Here is a 14476-nt window from a genome sequence, read left to right as displayed (position 1 = left end):
AATTTTCAGGCATAAAATTTTAGCTAGCCTCATATCCAACACTTTATTTTAAGAAAGGAAACTTCAGGGGGGCCTGGGTAGCTCATTGAGTAAAGATGTTGACTACCACCCCTGGAGTCGCGAGTTGGAATCCAGGGCATGCTGATTGACACCAACCAGGTCTCCTAAGCAACCAAGTAGGCCTGGTTGCTAGGGAGGGTAGAGTAACATGGGGTAACCTCCTCATGGACGCTATAATGTGGTTCTCGCTCTCAGTGGGGCGTGTGGTGAGTTGTGCATGGATGCCACGGAGGATAGCGTGAAGCCTCCACATGCGCTGTGTCCCCACGGTACAAGCCACATGATAAAAATGTGTGTATTGACTGTCTCAGACGTGGTGGCAACTGAGATTCGTCCTCCGCCACCCGGATTGAGGTGAGTCACTACGCCACCACGAGGACTTAGAGCGCACTGGGAATTGGGCATTCCAAATGCCCAGGAAAATGGGGACAAAAAAAAAAAAAAGAAAGAAAGAAAGGAAACATCAGTGAACAAATTAGGTAACTCATTCCATATTTATTAGGCAAATCAAATGACTAATGTATGTCATGACAATAACCTGTAATATTCTTCCCTTTTGTCATTCCAAACTCCAAACTTTTCTGTGGTTCACCTACTGACATTTACTACTAAAATCATGTTTTGGTTTAGGGTTTGGGTAAGGGGTTAGAATTTATGGCTTTGTTTAGTGGTTAGTAAAAAAAAAACAAAAACAAAACATAATAACATAGTTTGTTTGGCTCATTTATTTTTCTCTATGGGAGCAAAAGTCGAGCCATCTCGTACAATGTCTTATGATTTCGCCATCTTGTACTAATATTTCGAATTGTCATGAACAGTGTTGGGTACTTTTCTTAAAAAAATTATTCATTACTAATTACTAAATTACTTGATGGGTTGTGAATAAACTACATAGGATACAAAAATATCTTTTGGGGTTTTATTCTGACAGCTGTTTATAAAAGAAAAAAAAATACAATGGGCCGTATTGTATTTAAAAAACTGAAATACAAAAATGAAATATGGTTCAATGAAATACAGTAGAGGCTAATGTCAAAAGAAAATACAAACAGGGCATTAGCCTACCCACATCCTTCAGCAGACATCATAATACATGCTTATATCATTCACAACATTTTTTACATTCAAGTACTTGCTTAAATCACTCAAAGCACTCTACGCATCCAACACATGCCTAAATCACTCAAAGCATTCCATGCATTCCCAACTAGGCTTCAAGGACATGGACAACAGTTTAAAACAATAGAATTCTTATTACAGATGTTTTCACATATAACATGTATCACACCTACTCACCAAACTGGGAAACACTCTGGGCCACAAATCATTAAATAAGACATGAATAATTCTAAACGTACATACCCAGTCCTCAAATGTGTGGAAAATGTGGTCAAACCCCACACATGCAGTGTATATGCATCCTTCAAAATAACCCACAGCAATAACTCAATTTTAACATACAACCCTTCTGAACAAAACCAGGAGCTCTCTTGCACAATGTATGCTTTCACATGTCTAACACAAGAGAGTGTTGCAAAACTCCAGTTCTTAAAGGGGCTACGTCCAGTTTATGACAAGAGTTAAATTACATTAAATTTCTCCACTTGGCTACTTACTCATCTAAAATTGTAATCAGTTTACTGACTGTGATGATTACTTCATCGAAAAGTAATCATATTACTAATTTTCCATTACTATCTAAATACTGTCTACAGTATATATTTCCTATTTGTTCATATTGCACGCAAGTCATATGCTCAACACCACAAGTTTCACTCTTATTGTTTTACATGTATTCTACATAATCAATATTATTTCAGAAGTATGTGTAACCCAAGAAATGTACTTACAAATTGAATGTACAAATTTAATGTGTTACACTACTTTTTGTACTAAAAAGTAATTATATTGCAGTAATTAATTACATTCTAACTGCATTATAACCAATGCGGGTCATGAGATCGGGTTGTGCTTATTGCATAATCTCTCAGTGGTCAACAGGGAGGTATTTACTTTAACAGAAATATAAATTGTTTCATGATGATCTTATGATGGACAGCATTATAAGTACACAGTAAATAACCTTGCATTATAGTGCAGACAGAGACTGAGAGCAAGATCAGGTCAGAGCAAAGTCATCCAAGCTCTTTATAATAACCAGTAAACGCTGTGTATGCATCCATCAGTGAGGCTGGTTTCAGGGTAATGACGGTGGGCTCTGTAGGGAGAGGGTGACTGGCTAAGGGCAAAATGACTTGTATTACCCTCCACCTACATCAGCCATACTAAATGCAATCATAACACTCCACTGTACTGTTAATGACACCACCTGCTACCTCCCTTGTGTGTGTGTGTGTGTGTGTGTGTGTGTGTGTGTGTGTGTGTGTGTGTGTGTGTGTGTGTGTGAGGGGGATTGCTGACTGCTCATCGCCTCTGCCAGTTTACCTTCTAAATAGTAACCCAGAGCTACATATATAACATTCCATGCCTGCAGCTCTCGGTTTTAGAGCAGATTGCAGGAGGAGAATGTAAGTCAGAGCAAACACAGTGTTTGTTAACTCAGTGAATTTAGTTCTTTCGGCCCACATACAAAGTAAATTTGCCTGAAAGCTAAATAAGTAGAAAAAGCTTAGTACAACACCCAAGGCGAAAGTGTTCCTCAAAGATTATGATGCTGTTGTATCTAAGCAGAATTTGGTAAAAGAAATAGTTCACCCCAAAAAATAAAAAAATTTCCATTGTTTACTTACCCTAATGTCGTTCCAAACCCACATGCTGTTATTGTTTCTGTGGAACACAAAAGGAGAGTTTCTGAAGAATCTCCATGCTGCCCTTTTCCTTAGGTAAGATAGTCCAAAATGACATCTTTCAAACTTCAAAAAGTACACACACACACACACGCGCACGCATGCACGCACGCATGCACACAAAACACCTTTAAACTACTGTAAAAAATAGTCTATGATGACTCTTGTGCTATTTTCCAAGGGTTCTAAACCAATACAATAGCTTGGTGTGAGTCATTTTTCACTGAAAATTTTCCTCTTCATTGCAGCCTTTAAATCTCATTCTGCATATTGAACTTGCACGCATTTGGTTATGACATATGGCATCAGTGATGTCAAACCTGCCGTGACACACTGGCATGCTTGGTTTGGGTGGTTTATGAGGAAATTTTTTTAGGTTACAACTGATAATTATATGGGTATTATACTATAAATGTGGTTTATGAGGACATTTCTAGTGTCCCCATAATTCAAATCGCTTAAACATACTAAACAATGTCTTTTTCTTTTTATTATTGTAAAAATGCAGAACGTTTTTTTGTGAGGGTTAGGTTTAGGGGTAGGGTTAGGGTTAGGGGATAGAATCTATAGTTCGTACAGTATAAAAATCATTATGTCTATGGAGAACCCTCATAAGGATAGTCGCACCAACATGTGTGTGTGTGTGTGCGTGTGTGTGCTTGTGTGTGTGTGTGTGTGTGTGGGTTAGTGTGTCAGTGAGTGTAAGCTTATTTCATCTGTATTTACATGTAAAATAAAAGTGGCATAAAAGGGGTAAAGCAGAGAAAGAACATCTCACACTTTTCTCTCTCTCTCTGTCAATCCATCATTATTGTCTGACAGGAGAGGAGAAAGGATCTATCTTCATTTATCATATCTCATCATTTTCCCATAATTCTCCTCTCTCTGTCAACAGGACAAGAAGAGTGATGAAACAAAACACACAGGCTGGACAGTACCCATAATAGCAGTCATTTATGTCCAGGTGTCAAGGGAGACACAGGAGCAATGTTGGTAAGGGTGAATACATTTTTCTGAACAAAGAAAAGACAAATGTGACCTAAACTGAGGTAAACCTAAAATGTTTTAAACCTTGCCATAGTCCACAGAATTTTGTTGGAGAAGTTATTAAAGTTGGCATGAAACGGAAGTTGCGACCGACTTTACTTCCGTATTGTGACGTATTTCCGAGTGAAACAGCTTATCGAACTAGAAAAAAATGTAGGGTGGGGATTTTAGTTTATCCATTGGTTGTTGATTGGATTGTGAAAATATGGGCGTTGCATAGCGGAACAGAGGCAGATACGAATGCGAGTTTGCAGTGGACACACACACTCCTAACACCGTGATGCTCGAGTCAGAGCCGGTTATCAGATCTCAACATTTATTATCAAACTGACAACATAAACGCACAAGCACATCACGATCTTTGCTCACGAAAAGGTTGTAGCCGTTGAAAAACGAGTGAGTAAACGATAACCATATTTGAACGTTTTGAATCACAATACACTAAATATAAAGGATGCTGTCCATCCCAAGATAACTGCTTTCAAAAATATAAATAAACTCCAGAGGCATCCGAAGCATTGTATTCATTAGTCATCACCTCAGCAATTCAGGCATGAAATGTCTCGAACACAACCACAAATTCACCGTTATTCCTCCTTTTTGGAATGTAAATTCAAGCCAGATAACCCGTACCAAAGGAAGTTTGGGTTAAGGAACGATAGTTTTAAAGGAAAACAGAGGAAAATACACCTTGCCATTTTAACCAGCATGCGATTGACGCTTCATTCAACTCTACGCAAGGTTGTGGTATTTATAAGAAAGGGGCAGGGTTTAAGCTGACTAAATGATTGGAGAATTCCTGCATACGTCACCAGGGAGAAGTCTGTCATTTCACCGGAAGATTGAGTTATTATATTTTGATTAAAGATTACAAGGTAAAAAAAAATAAAATAATAAAATAATAATATATATGCACGGATAAATCGTTCCCAATAAGATTAACAACATGCATTAAGAAAATAGATAGGGTGAATTTTCATTTCATGCCGACTTTAAATGGGCAGCACAAGGAAAAACAAACATGATTCTTTGAAAGCAGTTCATTAAAAAAGCATCTCCCTCAGTCCCTTCTGAGCATAAATAAAGCCTGTAACAAACATCCAGAGCCTCATTAACATTTATTGTGTCTCAATAAAAGTTGCAAATTTAATTTGACAAATGGGGGGAAATTAGACACGGAACCCTGTGCATAACAAATATCCGCTTGTTTTTGCTCATTTATTTATTTATGTATTTATTTTCCACACAGGTGCTTGGAAACAACTAATTTTAAAGTCAAATTTATGGTTGTCATGCCACCGTTCAGGTTCAGAGGCATACTACAGTACATTGAAGAAAAGTTTGTTTATTCTTTCGTGAAGAATATTAATCTGTGTCTTGTTGCACTTCAGCTTCCACTGGGTTGAGCAAGAATTTTTTTTTAGTGGATAAAAAAATATTTTAATTAGCAAAATACCACCCTGTAATCTAAAGGAAGCCACAAATCTTTTAATCAGAATTTGTGTTTAAATGGTTTTCTCCTGAATCATGTCATTTCTAGAAAATTTAAGGAATAGTTCTCCCAAAAAGGAAAATTCTATTACATGCTCATCCTATCATCGTTCCAAATCAGTTTTGTTCTTCTGCAAAACATAAAATGAGAAACTGTAAAGGATGTTCTGCTCAATGATTTCAATACATCAGCAGTTGATAGTGACTTAGGTATAGAATTGCATAAAAGTTGTTCCTGCAACTTGTGCATCATATTACAATTCATACGATAGGTTTCGGTTAGAAACAGCATTACATTTATTTTAAAGTAATTTTATAGTGAAAATATTTACTTCTGACATGGCTATCATTTGCACATTCATGAGAGAAACTCATTTGCAATTTTCAAAAAGTTCTTGAATTAAGATTTTCACTTAAAAATACCTTGATTTCACCCAAAAATTAAAATTCTCTTATAATTTACTCACCTTCATGCCATCCAAGATGTATGACTTTCTTTCTTCTGCTGAACACAAACAAAGATTTTTAGTAGAATATCACAGCTCTGTAGGTCCATTCAATATAAGTGAATGGTGACCAGAACTTTGAAGCTCCAAAAGCACATAAAGGCACCAGAAAAGTAATCCATAAGACCCCAGTGGTTAAATCTATATATTCAGAAGCGATATGATAGATGTGGGTGAGAAACAGATACGTTTTTAAGTCCTTTTTACTAGGGGTGTGCAGCGAGGCCATTATCTGTATTTGTATCTGTATCTGTTCATATGACAAAATTATCTGTCTCTGTATTCGGATAGAACCGTGTGTGGGCAGGGCTTAAACTGGAAGTGCGTCAAAACTAAAAGAAAAGCCCATTTTTAAATGTTACTCTTATATATATAGTTTCTATTAATAAAATATGCCTTGTATATGCCTTTTCATAATAATAGCCTTTATTATTATTATTATTATTATGTAATTAAATCATTATTTTACCAGATGAAGCTGAACTTTTTAGGCTATATTAACTGTGGAATATGTTGTTAACTGTGGTTTCTCCTGGTATTTCTGATAATATCTGCATGAAACAGAATTTTCGTTCATCTGTTCATGTATAACAATTATGGAGGAAAAAGGAGTCAAGCAAAATGTGAAATGTCAAGCACACATTTTGCAGTAAATAAATGAAAATAAATCAATATAGCCTACACACAGGTGAAAGTCCTGCAAGTCTATCAGGAATTTTTATAATAGGACACCATTATTTAGTTAAATAATAATAATAATAATAATAATAATAATAATAATGTTACATTTATATAACGCCTTTCCAGAGCTCAAGAACACTTAACATTCTCAAATTTAGCACAGTTTAATGAAGAAGAAGAAGAAAAAAGACGGAGCCTATTTCAGTTTCTTCGTTTTACATAAGCAAGAAAATCCCAAATAGATGAATACTCCATGGAGCATTTAAAACTTTATAGAGCATTTTATTTTTTTTTATTTTTTTTCAGAATATAGTCTTAACCAGGTAATTTCCTTAATCACTGATGTGAACATAAATGTGGTCAACTTTAAGAGACGGATCATGAGCTCCAACTTGAAATCATCACTTTAGTTCAGGAATTTACTATTGCGCTCAGGTTTGGGCTATAAATAAATACATGAGAAACATAGACATAAACATAGACATTTGAAGAAGTGGAAAGTGTCTATGATGTTGCATCTTAGAGTCAAGACCATGCCCATCCGATCTGAAATCATACCATGTGCATTTTCATTTATAATGTTTACACTTTAGAAATATTGTCTGCACAGACTCATAAGTTCGTTGTAATTTTTAATATGTTTATTTAAAATGTTGCTTTATCCTTGTGCTTCATGGATAATGTTATATATATTATTCGGATTAATCTGTTATTCATTTTGAAGTCATTATGCGTTCCTTTCCAAATATGATATTCGGCTTAGGGCACATCCCTCCTTTTTACTATAAATCTCTACCTTTCATGAACCCCAGCCAGTAGGTGGCGATATATACGAAGAATGTTAATCACCAAAAACAAAAGAAGAATGTGCAAGTAAAAATGGAGATTTATAGTAATAAAGGACTTAAATATTGATCTGTTTCTCATCCACACCAATCATATCACTTTTGAAGACATGGATTTAACCACTGGAGTCAGATAGATTATTTTATGCTGCCTTTATGTGCTTTTTGGACCTTCAGAGTTCTGGTAAACATTCACTTGGATTGAATGGACCTACAGAGCTGAGATATGCTTCTAAAAATCTTTGAGAAAGAAAGTCATACACATCTGAGATGGTATGAGTCAATTATGGTTGATAATGATTTTTATTTTTGAGGTAACTATCCCTTTAAGGTTGTATGCCTTTAAAATATGACACACGGGTCACATGGACTACTTGTATGACACTTTTGAAATCAGCAAACGGGACATACAACCGGACAGGTTGGAAATTCATCCTTTTATGTGTTATTTCTTCTTTGGAACAACATGAGGGTGGGTAAATAATGACATATTTTTTTATTTTTGGGTGGACTATTCCTTTAATATTTGTAAAACTGCAAAATGTTCTTTTTTTCTGGTTCAGGTTTTAATGCAGGGACCTGCTACAGAGGGGAACAGCAGACAGACTGTGGACCACAGTGAAAGATTGAGTGACAGGAGTGAGTTTCAAGGCCTAAAACCATACACTTTAAATCAACTGCTCTGTGGGGACCGTACAAAAAAATCCAACAAACAGTGTAACTTCAGCAGCAGGCAAAAGTACCCTGTTCAGTTACAAAGATGGATTTGTTTTAGGGATAGGCTACTCTGAATAAGTGCATGTGTGTGTATGTGACATAATGAGAAAAGGAAAGAAGAGATGGACATTGGATTGAACTGAATCTATAATAGGAAGGGTAATAAAGAAAAGAAAGAGAGACCAAAAGAAATATAAAGTATTGGTCTCAAATTAAAATATATAGAGACTGCCTATAGAGGATATCTAGACAGAGAAGAGACAAGGAGAAAGGAAGAAGAAAGAAAAGAAGATAGAAGACAGCTTACATGATAGGTTGAGTGTCAGGAGGGAATCATAAGAGATAATGACAGTGGTGCTGTGCTCTAACACACTCCAGCACTCCCGTCAGTGCCTGATGGATGAGGTCTGCTCCCTTAACTACTCACTGGACTAACTCAGAACACTGGACAAACAGAAAAAACTCCACACTGTCACTGCTCTACTCCAGGCCATCACCAGCAAGGTCGAAAAGAAAAGAAAAGAAAAGAAAAGAAAAGAAAGAAAAAGAAAAGAAAAGAAAAGGAATAAGTGAATTACTGTTTACAAAAAAAAAAAAAAAAAAAAAAAAACTCTGCACCCCAGAAAAGGACTGCTTTGTTCAAATTGAGCTGAAAATGCCTCAAATGTGCTGTTTGTGGGGTGAAAAAAAAACACCCCGTTTCCAAAAGATTATTGAAGATTTGGGTTTCTTTAGATTTCCATAAAGATCAGTGGATCAGGACAAACTCAGGATTTGCCATAAATTATGATATTCCAAAGTCTGATTAATTTTAAGATTTACACATTTCAATGTCATTAAAAAAAATTTAATTAAGTTGTGTGACCTTTAACAAAATTAAATTAGTAAAAATTAAAAATTAGTAAAGTTTTTTTTTTTTTTTTTTTACTTTATTTTGTTAAAGGTTACTCAATTTAATTTGATGGAAATTAAAACACCTAATGCCCTTTTGACCTAGAAAATATTTTTTGAGCGAATTTTTATGCACATTTATTTGATTTCCTTTAAGTTTAAATGTACAAATGTTTTATAAACTTTATAAATAACTTCATTCTTTAGTTTATATATACATATTTATACATTTTAAAACATTTAAATGTTCAGTGAACCATAAACACAAGAAAACTTCTAAGGACTAGAATAAGTAAATAATATGTTAAACCTGTGCGCGCACACACAAAATTACACTAATTTTTATTTTTATTTTTTACAACAAAATTCCATCAAATTCATCATAAATTGAGTAATCTATAACAAAATAATAAAAAAATAATAATAAATTATTTTAATTTTGTTACAAATTATACACTTCATTTTGATGGAATTTTGTTGTGAAATTTAAATGTGTATCTTAAAAATAGGCTAAAATATTTTTGGAGTGTATTAATGTTATTGTTTGATGGAAATGTATCATTTGCTATGTATGCGATAATTTCCATTTTAAAAAAAAGGAGTAAACGATCATAAATTATTATTTATTTCTTGTACGATGGCCAGCAATATGTTTTTCAGTCATCGACTGGCTGTCCAGGAATTTTCCAGGCCAAGGTGGTAACCATACTTAACCTCCAGTGTGCTGTCTGACTTCACAGGTCTCAGAACAGTTTGAAAGGCACCTTATTTTCATCCTAACTCCATATACAGCCTCTGAAAGCAATATTTTCCAGCTATTAGATGCACCCATTGATTGTCAATGTGATAATGCACAGTGAATATAAGATTTCTAAAGTAAATTATTCCTCGTCAGAGGTAATCCTGTTTAACAGTGTGCCATTTCGCGATACATCACAGACAGAAATTTTTTAAATGGCATATTAGATGAAACTAGACATGTTACTCATTTGATACAAACAGGTTTCATTGTAAAAATTCTACGAGGTTCCTTTCCGGATATAGTTAGTTGCCATTTCACCAAAGAGAAACTCCAATGAGATCGGCGCCATGTTTTTTTGTCACATGACCCCATGCGTCAAAATTTGAATCCTTTGTTGACAGCTCAGAGTGTCCTGAAATGATCAGTCAATTTAAATTAAAATAAATTATGCACTGCATATAGCAAAGATCAGGGACGATTCTAGAATTTCGATTTTGGGGGGCTCAGCCCCAATGACACTATTAGATGTGCACATTTAATATATTTCACTCTTTAGCATAGATAGTGGTTTTGTTTTTGTTTTTTACTGTGTTCACATCATTCAATCCATTTAGAATATTAATAATTTTACAACTTATATAGATTAAAGTTATATCAAACATCCCAAAAAAATTATTATTATGATAAATGTTGTTCTTGGTTGTATGTAAATGTTAATAAATATTTTACAGTGAATTAAATCCAGATTTTGTTTCTCTGTATGTCATTAACTCATTCAAAAGAGAAAATCACTCCAAAAAGAGATTTTATTTCAATAGAATAACCCTGGTAATATATATATATATATATATATATATATATATATATATATATATATATATATATATATACACACACACACACACACACACACACACACACACACACACTGGTGGCCAAAAGTTCGAATAATGTACAGATTTTGCTGTGGAAATTGGTACTTTAATTCACCAAAGTGGCATTCAACTGATCACAAAGTATAGTCAGGACGATATTGATGTAAAAAACAGCACCATCACTATTTGAAAAAAGTTATTTTTGATCAAATCTAGACAGGCCCCATTTCCAGCAGCCATCACTCCAACACCTTATCCTTGAGTAATCATGCTAAATTGCTGATTTGGTACTAGAAAATCACTTGCCATTATATCAACCACAGCTGAAAGCTATTTGGTTCATTAAATGAAGCTTAACATTGTCTTTGTGTTGGTTTTTGAGTTGCCACAGTATGCAATACACTGGCATGTCTTAAGGTCAATATTAGGTCCAAAATGGCAAAAAACTAAGCAGCTTTCTCTAGAAACTCATCAGTCAATCATTGTTTTGAGGAATGAAGGCTATACAATGCTTGAAATTGCCAAAAAACTGAAGATTTCATACAAAGGTGTACACTACAGTCTTCAAAGACAAAGGACAACTGGCTCTAATAAGGACAGACAGAGATGTGGAAGGCCAGATGTACAACTAAACAAGAGGATAAGTACATCAGAGACTCTAGTTTGAGAAATAGACGCCTCGCATGTCCTCAGCTGACAGCTTCATTGAATTCTACCCGCTCAACACCAGTTTCATGTACAACAGTAAAGAGAAGACTCAGGGGTGCAGGCCTTATAGGAAGAATTGCAAAGAAAAAGCCACTTTTGAAATAGAAAAACAAAAAGAAAAGGTTAGAGTGGGCGAAGAAACAGACATTGGACAACAGATAATTGGAAAAGAGTGTTATGAATCTTAACCCCACTGAGCTTTTGTGGGATCAGCTAGACTGTAAGGTGCGTAAGAAGGGCCCATCAAGACAGCCACAGCTATGGCAAGTGCTAAAGTAAGTGTGGGGTGAAATGTCACCTGAGTATCTGGACAAACTGACAGCTAGAATGCCAAGGATCTGCAAAGCTGTCATTGCTGCATGTGGAGGATTTTTTGATGAGAACTCTTTGAAGTAGTTGAAGAATTTAAAAAAAAAATTCAAATTGTAATTTTTCATGTTATTAATGTCCTGACTATACATTGTGATCAGTTGAATGCCGCTTTGGTGAATAAAAGTACCAGTTTCTTTCCATAAGAGCAAAATATGCACATTATTCCAAACTTTTGGCCACCAGTGTATTATATATATATATATATATATATATATATATATATATATATATATATATTGTTACAAACCACACAGCTCAAGGTAGAGTAACATGAAGGGGAGGGCACACGTGGATACAATTTAACATAAAATATAACTGTTTTTTTTAATTAAACAAACATAATAAATTCAGCAAGAACACCAAAAGCAGATCCAGGAGGTGCTAGTGAAAAAAGGCAAAAAACTCTGGGGAGAAGGGCCTTTATAAAAGCCCGCTCGAGCCTGCTCTCATTTCAGGTGACTCGTTACACCTGCTCTGTGACTCCACCCTGTAGAGTGAAAATGTGACAACGCCATCTGGTGGACAAAATGTAACATTAATCACCATGGCTGTAACAATATATATATATATATATATTCAGTATACTGTATACATTTTTGTAAATCACACTTTTACCCCAATATGTCGCAACAGATTAACATCTTTTATGTGTTTTGGGGTCATTAAATCATTGATAAAGCACAGAAATGTTTACGAAGGAAGGAAGTCTAATTATACTGTATTAAAATCAGCGTGTCTACTAAGATACTTTAGCAGTGTTATAATATCATAAGCGTTTTCCCCGCAAATGACAACAAAGCATATCATTTTGTGAACTGTTGTGCATGACCATCAAGGTATACAAAAAGGACAACATAAGTTTTAATAAGTAATTACAGGTTTTAATTACATCCTGATGTGATTGTAATGTCATTAGTCACTTTTACTCTTAATTAATCCAGCCCCTTTCTCTCCTGTTAAACAAGATTACCGAACTAAACAAGCAACATGCCTCCTCTCCTTCAATCAGTCAAAAGATGCTGATCCTCGCTTGTTCATGAATTTTATGAGTAAATGGGGCGTATTCGTTTAACGGGTCAAACCAATGTTATGCTCCTTCACAGCCCACACTCCAATGCTATTAGCTTGCACTTTAGTCAGTCTTTACAGGCAAGAAAAGCCACCAAAGCGCCTCACGCTTCAAACAAGTGTAGTGTTGCAGCTGCAGCTGTTTAAAACACTTACTTGCTGATTGAAAAGTCACAGATTTTTAGGGGGGCTGAGATGAATTTTAACTAGGCTCTAGTTACACCTATGGCAAAGACTAAACACAATGTGTGCACATGAGGACGCAGGATCGCACAAGGCTGGAGTATACTGCGCTAGTATTCTAACTGCTCTGAATATTTGCCCTGTTTCAATATACTGTTCTTTTCAAGGTTTTTTCAACTTTTGAAAAACTTTTGCTATTGTGAGATCACACTGGGACAGATGAATTTAAACTGAGAGAGGTTATTTCAATGTTACTAACTTGCTATTGTGAAATCGTTCTGGGACAGATGAATTTTCAGAAAGATGTCTGGCTTCAATGTCTAGGGAAACTATGGTATATCCTACACAAAACAGCTTTTCACCTGCATCACTGATAAAACAGGGCCTCAAGTGCCTCAACAAAAGTTGTTTTGAGAGCATAGAGCCATCTACACAAAGAACAGAGAGTCCGGCTAGAGCGTCTTGATGATTGTAATTTATTTGTAATTCATGCAATGCATGTGACCTCTGCTCTGTGTCTGGCTCCAATACAGGAGACTCACATTAGCGTGATGCTTGGCTTTACCGCTGAGGCTTCCGCCAGAGCTTGGTTGATTCATTCGTCCCTTAAAGTAAATGTGTCACTTGTGGTTTAGCTACTTTGTGGTGCATTCAGGAGCTGGATACGGGTTTCATGCCCTTGAGGTTGAAAGCAAACATGTCTTGAGTAGAGAGAGTGAGGGAAAGAGAGGGTAGACTGATGGAGGAACTCAGACAATGAAACTGTCATGTGGCCTCGGACCACAGACCATCAATCATTCTGGCCGATGAACATCAAAAACAACATGAATATCAAGAATGAAGGTCCGAGAGAAAGACAGACTCTAAATATAGAGCTGCCTATTGGCAATGCAATTTTTTCATGGCAATTAAATGCACCCTGACAAGAGTGCACAAGACGGTTTTCTCAACGTCAGATGTGTGACCTTCATGCAAACATTTCTATATCATTACTATCCTACCTTTGACTTTTCCCAGATATATCCTGTTCCTTATCAGACTGACTTCATTTCTCAAAGTTTGCATGGCAAGTCTTGTTTAGGTAGGCCAAGGTTGACAAAGTTAGTGGAAAGAGATTCAATTACTCTGTTTGAATAAGCCCAGAATCACACATACTTACAGACATACACACACATTGACTGGATAAGGTGGCAGAGAGTGCATTACATTCCCCAACACCACTGCTTGTTATCATTAATGTGAAAAGTCTTTTACCTCACTAATTAACTTCGGACCCAAGTATACATTTCAGCACAATCGTTTTTGCTCTTTTGACCCAGTGTCCTGACAGAGGTAGAATAGGGGCACAGAGAGGAGGACTAAAGTGAGAAACAAGAGAGATGCAAAATAGAAGGCTTTCTTTGAAGGGTCATGAAACCCCAAAACATTTTTTGAGATGTTATCAGTTATGTACACATTGCATCACTGAAAACTATGATAGCAC

The sequence above is a fragment of the Myxocyprinus asiaticus genome, chromosome 8 (assembly GCF_019703515.2).
Source record: "Myxocyprinus asiaticus isolate MX2 ecotype Aquarium Trade chromosome 8, UBuf_Myxa_2, whole genome shotgun sequence".
Lineage (NCBI taxonomy): Eukaryota > Metazoa > Chordata > Actinopteri > Cypriniformes > Catostomidae > Myxocyprinus > Myxocyprinus asiaticus.
Note: the sequence above shows the minus strand (reverse complement) of the source record.